Genomic DNA, 12144 nt, shown 5'->3' with positions numbered 1-12144 from the left:
GAGGTGGAATTGTGCTAATCAACCCTGTAGCATGTTCATTTTTTCTTGATATTATTGAAATTATTCCACTTCATTTCAAAAACAAGAATCATATTTCTGCACATGTAATCACCATGTGGTGAACATGATAAAGTGAACGTGACCATCTTTATATTTTTCATTATTATTTATCAAAGAATCACCTGAAAGTTCAAATAAAAATTTCTCACTCCCCCTTTTCTTTTTTTTAAGACAGAGTCTTGATATACAACCCAAGGTAGGGTAATATTGAGTTTATGATTCCCACTCAGCCTCCTGAGGGCTGGGGTTAGAGGTCTGCTTTGTTAACTCTTTTGTTTTCTACTCAATGGTAGGGCAATGATTTTTTTGCACAAATGGAAATTTATCCTGTTGACAATAAACATCTAATTCTCTATAGACTCCAGGACCTACAGTGTTTGTCTAGTTGAAAATTTACTTCTGGTTGGTTATTTGTAAGTTGAAGTAAAGTATGTGATGTATAAGGGCATTGTGCTTTGTGTAAGTTTCAACTCCCCCCTCTTTTCCTCCTCCTCCTCTTCCTCCTCCTCCTCTTCTTCCTCATCTTCTTTTTGAGACAAGGCTCACTATGCAGCCTTGACTGGCCTGAAACTCACTCTGTAGATCAGACTGATCTCAAACTCATACAGATCTGCCTGCTTCTGCCTCCAGTGTGAAGGAATTAAAGGCGTGTACAACCATACCAGGCAAGTTTCAGTTTTTAATTGACTCCTTGAAACAAACAGGAAGTTTAATATACCTAGGAACCTAGTGGTCTCCCGGGACCTGAAGACCATATTAGCTCAAGTTGCAGACTGAGAAAATATGACCCAGTAGTTGGATGTGTTGATTTTGAGGCAAAGAAGTCTTGGGGATTTCCTTTCCTAGACCCTTTATTTTCTGTTAGTCTGAGGTCAACAGGAGTTGACTGTAATTTGCAAATGTGTCTCCTTCAGCATCAATGGTTCTAAGCAAGGATTTTGAACATTCTTTCCTGTTAAGCCTTGTGGGATAACCAAGCCTCAATGGGCCTGGCAGCCAGCCTAGATAGATAGTAAGAGAATGTGCAGTAGATATTTACTGACAGCCAGCCTGGGTCTGCCAGAGGGCATTAACAACAGCAGCCAAGTCTGACGACAGATAAGGTGGACCTATGGACAGTGACCACATCCTCAGCAGATGCCAGCTCAGAGGACACCCCCCCCCCGGGGGGGGCACAGTGGGAAGTATATAAGGGTTACCCCTTCCTGAAATAGAGTGAGTTTGTTCTTTCACCTCGTTCCCTGTGCCTGTGTCATTGGTGTCACATCCACGGGATGATGAAACATGGTCCTTCCCCTGTTCTCTCCATCACAAAAGGATTCGCTGTGCATGCTTCACTACCAGCTAAAAGAAAATGACAAAGTGAGTGCACAGCATCATTTCGTAGGTAAAGCAGTGACTATTTTGTGCTCCTATAGAAAGAAGTGTTGTTTATATCCCAGCTAATTAACAGGTTCACCTTCTCGAACAGAAGTTGAGACAGCCAAAGATCCAAAAAAGAAAGCAAAGGAGACAGCTGTCTCAACAAGTGTTTTGGAATGGCCCTCACCTTGTAGCTTGGCCAATATGTACTCAAAGCCTTTCATTGTCTTTGTTGCATTGATTTTGAATAGGGCAAGACCAAATTCCAAATGAGGTAAAGACTCAGACTTCCCAAAGGATTTCAGTCCTGTCAGCGATGTCAATAGTACACATGACAAACATGTCATTCCTCTACCACCACAAGCTGGGTGTGGTGGCTGTTCCAGATAAAGGTGACAATGGTCTGGTTTTGTGAGTCTGCAATAGAGTACTTCCTGGAAACTATGAGGGTGACTCTAGAGATGACTTCTAGTGATGGAGGGTAAGGAGTCTGAAGGGCTTCCAGTGGTGGTCCTGGTACACCATCATAGGCACAAAGCTTTTGACCTACAGCCTGTTCTTCCTGGAATACATGCTAGGGCAATGGTGGTCATAACTTGTGGGATTGGCCACCTAATGACTGGAAGGCCTAACTTGAGATCTGTATCAGGAATGGGTGCCCATGCCCAACACTGCCTGGATGAAACTGGAAGGTGGCGGGCTGAGAGACCTAGGGTAGAACCAAATAGGACTGGAAAAAAAAGTCAATGAGCCAGGCAATGGGTGCACGCCTTTAATCCCAGCACTTGGGAGGCAGAGGCAGGTGGATCTCCATGAGCCTGGTTTACAAAGTGACTTTGAGGACAGGGTTCCAAGGCTACAGAGAAACCCTGTCTCGAAACACACCCCTGAAATAGGTCAATGAAATGACTCCTGATGATATTCTGCTGTATTCATAGATCAATGCCTCATCCAGTCATCCTCAGAGAGGCTTCCTCTGGCAGCTGATGAGAGCAGATGCAGAGATCAGTGGCCAAACATTAGGCAGAGCTCCTGGAACCCCACAGAAGACGGGGAGCAAAGATTGTAGGAGCCACAGAGGTTGAGGACATAGCCCAACAGAATCAACTAAGCAGGGCTCAAAAGGGCTCATGTGTAGAGAGCTGCGAAGTGCTGCACCCTTAAGATGGTGCTGGCTTCCGCCTCTGCTAGCCCGACAGCAAGTGCTCTCTGTGATAAACAACTCCTTATTTGGTCAAGGCTGGATATCAGGCTTGCTTCCTTGTATGTGGACCTATCTGCTGTTGCCACATGGCTTACCGGGGTTGGCCGCCCAAGGGCCTTTTTAAGCTGTGGGCGGGCACTCCCTGGGGTCAGAAGATTTGTTCAAGGTCCTGAATAAACTGCTTGTGAGAAGGATTCCTGAGTCGCGTCTTCCTTGCTGGTCGAGGTGGTCGTGACAGTTGGTGGCCCGTACGGGGACGCTCGTACAAAGAAAGGAATTCAGAACTCACAGCGGTCAGGGGGTGCACCGGTAAGTCCCCAGGTAAGGCGGGGATCCGCGAAAAGAGCGGGATTATTGTTCTCACCCGTAGAGAAGGGGAGAACGGTCAGGGAAAGCAAAGCAGCAGAGCCGCGTCAAAGCGGACGGGATAAAAATGAAAGTAGTAGAGCCGCGTCAAAGCGGACGGGACAAAAAGGAAAGTAGTAGAGCCGCGTCAAAGCGGACGGGACAAAAAGGAAAGTAGTAGAGCCGCGTCAAAGCGGATGGAGTAAAAGTGAAACAAAGGGTATTATTTTTTTTCTTGGCCCTTTGGGTGGTATTCAATTTTATTTTTTGGGTTTTCTTTTTCACTGTTTGTTACTATGACAGATCGGTCAGAAAATCAATGTTATTAAAACATGGGTAATTCCACATCCCACCCAATTTTTCTGGCACTCAACGAGTTGCTGCGATCAAAGAATCTTAGACTAAAAAAGGGACCACGACAAGAACGGGGCAAAAAAAGGACTGGGATAAGAGCAATTGGTTTGCTCCTCTCTGTAGGTAGAGAGCAGGACAAATGGTTCGTGGAGCAGCGAACCAAAAGTAAAAACATCGTTAGCTTGGCTAGCAGGGAACCCAAAGTAAAAGCTAAAAAGAAACATTAGAAGCTTAAAAGAAACATTGTTTGGCTAGCAGCGAACCGAAAGTAAAAACATTGTTAGTTTGGCTATGGGCGCTTCTCAGTTGCACCCAATTTTTTTGGCTCTGAATGAGCTGCTTCGTTCTAAGAATCTAAGATTTTTGGAAGTTAGGGAGACATGGGACTGAGGAACAATATGGAAAATACACAAAAATTCTGGATATTGCTCAGGAAGGAACAACTGCTAAAATACACTTGATGATAAATGCTGAATTATTTCAAACGCTCAGAGGTGGTGTTTGGCCTGTCTGGAGACTAGTAAAAAGTTCCCTTGAGGATCAGAAGTGTAGTGAGGCAGTTAAAAAGGGGAGAAATGCTTTAGAACAAGAGGAGAGATCAGAACAGACAAACGGTGAAAAGGGAGGAAAACAAAACAAAAAAAAGATGTACTCAGCTCTAAAAGACTCAGAGTCTACAGACTCCGAGGAGAATGAGGAGGAACTCCAAACTATTGTCATGATCCCCATGGTATGAACAGTGCCCCATTCCAGCAATGAAAAGGTAGATTTGCAAACATGCAGACAGGATATCCAGGACAGGTGTTTGAACAGGTGGATCAGATAGCCATTAAGGCTTGGAAAATCACTGCCAAATTAAGGAGAAGTGAGTGGCAATCTTGGCACCTGGAGGCTGCGAGTGGAAAATGCAAGGATTATATGTGTTCCTGTTCAGTATGCCAATTTTACAAAAGCTACAAATTTGTCCAAGTATTTGTCCAGTTTTCTTTACAGAATTGGTCACTTAAATTTGAAGATACTTTGAAGGAGTTGAGGCTGGCAGTGGTCCATGTGAATTCCACCAGAGTGGACCTTTCCTTTGCATCGGGATTATCGTCCTGGCTGACTTCTACAATGGACCATCTTAAGGAGTGGGCGGGTATAGGAGCATTAACAGGTCTCTTGGTGTTGGTCTTGAAAGACCCCAGGCGGGGGACTTTCACGGGGAGGGAGACCCGAACCCAAGGAACACCGAGACCACGAGCTTGGATGCAACAGCAAGAGGCTTTATTTACACACGGGTACCCGGGCGTCTCAGTCTTGGGGGGGGCTGAGCGCCCCGAGCTGGGGACTCAGGGGTCCTTTTATAGCAAAAAAAGCGGAGTACAGAAGCAAGAAGCCTAGTTACAGGACCCTGATTGGACAATATAAATGAGGCCGGGGGGGGCTCAGAATGAGGGCTATTGAGGTTTCTCTCAGAACTCAAGTCTCGGCCTTGGCCCTATCTGAGGAACAATAGGTCTCTGTGCCGGCCCAGTCTTGCTGGGCTGGCTATGCAGACGCTATGTAGATAGCAGACACCTGTGTCCTGCCTGGACAGAGATAGTAGTGACTATTCAGCTGTAAAGACCTTGAGCTGAGCTTCCTTCTGATCAAAAAATGACTATTTGGCTGAGCTGTGGGGAAAGGAATTTTCCATAGGCCTCAGCCACCTGTGCTGGGCCGGGGTCTTTCATTCCCCCATTGCTCTTGTAACTGAATGAAATCTTTCATTCAGAGGTTTCTGCCATCTCGAAATCCCTTTGCTTTAGCTGCTGGTATTGTTGAGTCAAAACCAGTGATTGTACAATTGATAACCTTTCCTTTATAAACTGGATTAATCTGTTTAAGATGCATGGCCCGAATCAGCAATATAATGATCAGGGGTCCCATAATGGTGGATATGAGAGTCGAATACCAAGGGGACCTGTTATACCAATTCTGAAACCATCCCTGTTGGGACTCAATTAATTGGTGGTACTTTTGGCGTCTTTCTTTTATTTTAGCCAGGTTATCTCTTACCACTCCGGTATGGTCTGCGTAAAAGCAGCATTCTTCTTTAAGGGCCGCACAAATTCCCCCTTGCTGTAAAAATAAGAGGTCTAGTCCCCTTCTGTTTTGGAGGGCTACTTCTGCCAGGGAGGACAGAGACTTCTCCAGGGCAGCGACAGATTCCTCTAAAGACCGAATATCTGCACGCATTACTTGTTGTAGGAGTTGGAACTGTTTAGTTTCCTGCAGTGCGGCAGTACCGGTTCCTATTCCTGCTGCTATGCCTCCCATGGTTAGTCCTCCTAGTAGGATGGCAGTAGTGATGGAGATAGGTTCCCTCTTAATGCGGCCAGTACTTATCATGTCATAGTCAGAGGGGTGGTAAATTACCTTAGGCCATAATTCAATCAGAACACAATAGTCAACGGTGGCACCTAGTACCGTGGTGGAGACACAAGGGGTTAATCCAGTGTTGCATGCCCAATATGTCCCATTGGGGGCTATCAAGTAGCGGCCACTTTGGGGCAAAGGCTCAGTGGCATTGCATAGTCCTTGATGCGTGGTGGGGACGTTACCTATACATAGCCCCTTTCCAGACACTTCTGAGATGGTCAATTTATGTTGCATGGCTGTCCCACAAAGAGCCTCGGCTGTGGCCTGATTTGTATATTCGCCCATAACCGCTAAGCCTTCATAATAGGGAGGTTGCGGAGTCAGACAAAGCCAGCATTCCTTAGTCTTATCTGGGCGAGTTAAATTCAGAGTGGCATATGTCCCTTTGATTAGGGCTAATATTCTATCTCCCATGCCTTCAAGGGGGGGACCCGAGGAGGGGGGGTTTGGGAGTGCTTTCTGTAGGCGCAGGAGCGGCTGTGGTTTTAGGCAGGTTCAGAGGCCTGGTATCAGCCTTGGGCATGAGTAAGCTAGGCTGCTTTTGATCAGCAAGAACCTGGTTAGGGCCTATGGCCTGTGGATTAACCGGAGCCACCTTACATCTGATTGTAAAGATTACTCCCCTGTCTGTCCCATATAGATACCAACGCAAACCCCAGGTATACCCAGTCTGCCAGTCCGGGGCTTGCTTTCCCTGCGCAGTGAAGGAAATGGCAAGGGGCATACTTATCATTCCAGATTGTCTTTTGTCCCAGCCTCTGCGTACCTGTATTTTATCCCAGGATGAGGATGGCCTCCAATACGCATCCCCTGTAGTCTCGCACCCCCAAGCTGCACAGAAAAAGGAATCATGTCCCCCACATTTCCGGGCCTGTTGCCAGGTACGTCCATCTCGGGGGCAGACATAGAAGTCCTGTGAATGTAGCTGCTCTCTGGCTCTGCGACTAACACACCCGGGGGTGGTTTCTCTAGGGTCCATGAATATGAATGTACGTCGACGTCTGTAAAGGTGGGAACCACTGGTGCATGCCTTTGGGTGGCAATGGGGAATGTCCCAAGTGTTCAACCCTGCTACCAAATCACAAAATTCAGGCCATAGAGTAGGCCACCATGTCCCAAGTGCATGTGGTTCCGTGACAGCATAAATGACCTCCCCCATCTGGGAGAGAACCTCCCAGGTTAATTTATAAACGGTATGGGGACTGGAGGCCACACCAGTGTCTGATTTTATGAGGAGGGCTATTAGCAGGAGGGAGGGGAGCGGGTAAGTTTTATTTTTAAAGGATTTTGAGTGCGTTGAGCTTTCCATTCTGAGTCCGGATCCTCAGGGAAGGCAGCTTTTACGTGCGAGGCGTGTATCCAAGCAGCAATCCCGTCCACCTTGAGAGCAGTAGGGGTGGTCAACAGGACTGTGTATGGTCCCTTCCAGCGGGGTTCAAGGTTCTTAGCCTGGTGGCGCCGGACCCAAACGCTGTCTCCCACGTGGTAGGAGTGAGGGACGATAGGGTGTTTCCTCTGGTCTCGGTAGGCTTGGGCCAGAGGCTTCCAGACTTCCTGCTGAACCAGCTGGAGTGCCTGCAGGTGAGCTTGAAGAGAGGAGGAATTGGCATAGTCAGAAATATCTTGGTCAAAGAACTGAACAAAGGGAACGGTGGTTCCATATAGAATTTCAAAAGGGGTGAGGCCATGGGGGCCCGGTGTATTCCGGGCACGATAGAGGGCAAGGGGAGCAAGAGGACCCAGTCTTTAGTGCCAGCTGCCAGCGATAATTTAGTTATAGTCTCCTTAATGGTTCTATTCATACGCTCTACCTGCCCTGAACTTTGGGGTCGATAAGCACAATGTAATTTCCAATCAATCCCCAACAAGGTGGCCACAGACTGACTTACCTGAGAAACAAAGGCAGGCCCGTTGTCTGTCCCCAATACCTGTGGCATTCCGTAACGGGGGAAGATTTCTTCAAGAAGTTTCTTGGTGACCACCTTTGCCGTCTCGTGCTTGGTGGGGTAGGCTTCAGTCCATCCCGAGAAGGTGTCAACAAAAACCAGGAGGTACTTGTATCCATATTTTCCTGGTTTGATTTCTGTGAAATCTATTTCCCAATGCACCCCAGGCCGGTGCCCACGAGCTCGAGTCCCCATGGGTAGCTTTAGCCTGGTCATATTGACGCGGGCGCAGGCATCACATTGCTCAGTCACTTGTTTTAGTATTTCTTCTATTCCCAACAGGTAGCGAGTATTTTCTTCCCAGGCTAACAGTTCTCTCATTTTCCTGGAGCTCAAATGAGTGAGTTTGTGTAGGCTGTTAACCAAATATCTAGTCATTAGGCGGGGAAGGACAGTTTTTCCTTGATAGGTCCAGAGACCATCATGTACTCGGGTCGCCCCCAGTCTTTTCATGGCTTTGATGTCTTTTATCTCATAGTCCCATGACGGGGAGGTCTTCTCGGAAGCCCCATTAGTTACAGGGACTACAGCTGCCTGGAGGAGGTGACTGCTGCTTTCCAAAGCCAGGGCAGCCTCCCGGGCAGCCAGGTCTGCCCTCCGGTTTCCCCGGGCGACTGGACTGTCGCCTTTCTGATGCCCTGGGCAATGTATAATACTGAGGGCGGTTGGCAGGTGCAGAGCCTCTAAAAGGGCCAGGATTTCCTTTTTGTTTTTAATGTCTCTGCCCTCTGAGGTCAATAGCCCCCTTCGCCTATAAATTTCACCATGGATGTGAGCGGTGGCAAAAGCATAGCGGCTGTCTGTGTAGACAGTGAGTTTCTTACCTTCTGCCAGTCTCAGGGCCTGTGTCAAGGCAATCAGTTCTGCTCGTTGAGCCGATGTTCCTGGCGGCAGGGCCTCGGCCCAAATTGTTTCTGACTCAGTTGTCACTGCAGCACCGGCTTTCCGCTCCCCTTGATGTACAAAGCTGCTTCCGTCCGTGAACCAGACAAGGTCAGGGTTGGGAAGGGGTTAATCCGTGAGGTCAGCTCTCGTCCCATGGACCTCAGCCAGGACCTGCAAGCAGTCATGAGTCTCTGCTTCCCCGGGGAGGGGAAGTAACGAGGCGGGGTTCAGGGTCACCGGAGCCCCGAAGTGAATTCGGTCCTTGTCCAGCAACAGAGTCTGGTAATGAGTCATCCTGGCATTGGTGAGCCAGCGGCCCGGTGGCTGTCTGATGACTGCCTCCATAGCATGGGGGGCATAGATAGTCAAAGGCTGCCCCAAAGTCAATTTGTGAGAGTCCTTTATGAGAACTGTGGTGGCGGCTATCATGCGGAGACATGGGGGCCATCCTGACGCCACGGGGTCTAATCTCTTAGATAGGTAGGCAACCGGTCGTCTCCAGGGCCCAAGTTTTTGAGTTAGGACCCCCTTCGCATAACCCTCTTGCTCAGCCACGAATAAGTCAAAGGGTTTAGTCAGGTCAGGTAACCCCAGAGCTGGGGAGCAGAGCAGAGCCTTCTTGATGTCCATGAAGGCTTTTTCCTGGCTCTCCCCCCCAGTCAAAAGTAGCCCCCGTCTTGGTGAGGGGGTACAGGGGTGCTGCCATTTCCGCAAACCCGGGGATCCACAGTCTACAGAAACCTGCTGTTCCCAAGAATTCCCGCAGTTTTCGGGGGGGTCTTGGGAGGAGGGATGTCAAGTATGGCCTGTTTGCGGGCTTCTGTTAGCCAACGTTTTCCATCCTGGATTTTGTACCCCAAGTAGGTGACCTGGGTCCGGCAGATTTGGGTCTTTTTGGCAGAGGCCCTGTACCCCAAGTCTCCTAAAGTCTTTAAGAGAGCTTCTGTCCCCCTAAGGCATTCCTCCTCTGTTTTGGTGGCTATCAGGATGTCATCCACATATTGTAAGAGGATGACCTCAGGGTTGTGGACTCTAAATCCGGCCAAATCCTGATGCAAGGCCTCATCAAAGAGGGTGGGGCTATTTTTGAACCCTTGGGGCAACCTAGTCCATGTAAGTTGTCCCGAGATTCCCAAGTCTGCATCCTGCCATTCAAAGGCAAACAGTGGCTGACTGTCTTTGTGTAACCGCAAGCAGAAGAAGGCATCCTTTAAATCCAGGACTGAGTACCAAATATAGTCAGGTGGCAGTCCACTCAGGAGGTTATAGGGATTGGGGACCGTGGGGTGTATGTCCTCAACCCGCTTATTGACCTCCCGGAGGTCCTGGACCGGCCTATAGTCATTGGTTCCGGGCTTTTTGACTGGCAACAGGGGAGTGTTCCAGGGGGACCGGCAGGGGGTTAGAATGCCCTGCTCCAGTAGCCTCTTAATGTGAGGTTTGATTACATCGCGGGCCTCCCGGGACATGGGATATTGTTTAATTGAGGCCGGGAGAGCAGATGCCTTTAAATGGACTATGATGGGAGCCTGCTGGAGGGCTAGTCCCATTCCTCCAGTCTCTGCCCAGGACTGGGGAAAGTCAGTCAACCAGCGGTCCTCGACCTTAAAAGAGTCATCCTTGGGCTCATGTATTCTATATTCCTCTTCTAAGGCTATGGTCAGCACCGTGAGTGGGGCCCCTTCTGGCCCCGTGACTCTTATGTTGGCTTTCTCGAAATGTACTTGAGCCTTTAACTTCGTTAGGAGGTCTCGACCCAGGAGGGGGTATGGACAGTCAGGAACATGTAAAAAGGAGTGCATCACCTTACCGGTCGCTAGGTGGAGCTGGCGGTCCGTGGTCCATCGATATTGCTTCCCACCGGTAGCTCCTTGTACCCAGGCAGTTCGTCGGCTCAGGGGGCCGGGTGACCGATTTAGAACAGAGTGTTGAGCCCCCGTGTCTACCAGGAAGGTGACCGGGCGCCCCCCTACTGGTATGGTTATCCGGGGCTCAGGGGGGGCTCCTGGCCCTGACCTCCCTAATCTTCGAGGCTCAGCAGGTCGGAGGTCTGAGAGCGGGGTTTGGGCCTTTGGAATGTCCTTCTTTGTTTCTTGGGACATTCTCTTGCCCAATGTCCTCTCTCCTTGCAGTATGCACACTGGTTCCTTTCCAGGCGAGGCCCTCTTTGTCCCTCTCTCTGCCTATCCTGTCTCTGCTCTGCGACTACTGTGGCCAACAGTTTAGTCATCTCTCTATTACGCTTCTCGTCCCTCTCTATCTCCCTTTCTTCCATTTCCTGTCTCTGACGTTCTGCCCTTTCTTGGTCCTCTTTTCTCCATCTCTCTTCCCTTTCCTCCTGTGTTTCTCTCTTATTAAAGATGCGCTCCGCCTCTTTTAATACATCTGGTAGTGTATACCCCTGTAAATTCTCTAGCCGCTGCAATTTGTTTCTAATGTCAGCGGCCGACTGCCAAATGAAGGACATGGTCAGGCTAGTAGCTTGCCCGGGGTCCTCAGGGTCATATGGAGTATACATTCTGTAAGCTTCCTTAAGCCTCTCTAAAAATGCAGCTGGGGATTCCTCTGCCTTCTGAACAATCTGTCTTACCTGGGCCAAATTGGTAGGACGTTTCCCTGCCCCTCGGAGACCCGCTACAAGCAACTGGCGATAAAGACGCAGATGGGTCCTACCTGCCTCAGTGGTGAAGTCCCAATCTGGGCGGTCGAGGGGAAAGGCAGCATCAATTTCATTTGGGAGCTGCGTAGGTTGTCCATTTGCCCCGGGAACATTCTTCCGGGCTTCAAGAAGGACCCGTTGTTTTTCCTCCGAAGTGAGGAGAACCTGTAAGAGCTGTTGGCAATCGTCCCAGGTGGGCTGGTGGGTAGTAAGTACCGACTCTAATAAATCAGTCAGTCTCACAGGATCTGCTGAAAAGGAGGGGTTATTATTTTTCCAGTTATAAAGATCAGAGGCAGAAAACGGCCAATACTGTAATTGGCCATCATGGCCCGTCCGGAGGGGCAGGGCAGTAGAATCCGGAGCGGGCTGCTCCCTGCGGCCTCGCAGTCTAGAGGCCATAGGTGAGGGCTCCGGGTCAGTGGGAGGCGAAGGTTGGGCCTCAGCTGCCGCTGCTGCCTCAGCTGTCGCCGGTTGGCCTGCCGGAGGAGCCTGGTACGGCGGGGGCTCCTCTGTCAGTAGATCCAACAGGAGACTGTCTTCTGGAGGGAGGACTTTAGGGTCTCTTTTTTTCTCTTTCTGCTTAGTTACGGTGGGGTACAGGCCAGAATGGGAGGACTGAGGATACGGGGAGGGGGTCAAAGGGGGCGGAAGGGGGGGTGCGGATGGGTTGGAATTGGCGGGGGTTAGGGAAGAGGGAGAAGGGGACCCTCCGGTGTGCACAAAGGGACGCACCCAGGCAGGAGGGTTACGAACTAACGCTTCCCAGGTGACTATGTAGGGCACTTGGTCCGGGCGGCCGTGGGGCCCAGGATCCATCACTTTCTCTTTCACCTGGAAGATAATTTGAGAGTTAAAGGTGCCATCCCGGGGCCAGCCAACATTTAAAGCTGGCCACTCGGAAGAGCAAAAGGTGATCCATTCCT

The sequence above is a fragment of the Mesocricetus auratus genome, unplaced genomic scaffold (genome assembly GCF_017639785.1).
Source record: "Mesocricetus auratus isolate SY011 unplaced genomic scaffold, BCM_Maur_2.0 Super-Scaffold_100004, whole genome shotgun sequence".
Taxonomy (NCBI): domain Eukaryota; kingdom Metazoa; phylum Chordata; class Mammalia; order Rodentia; family Cricetidae; genus Mesocricetus; species Mesocricetus auratus.
The sequence above is the reverse complement of the archived record's forward strand: the minus strand, read 5'-3'. Positions refer to the sequence as shown.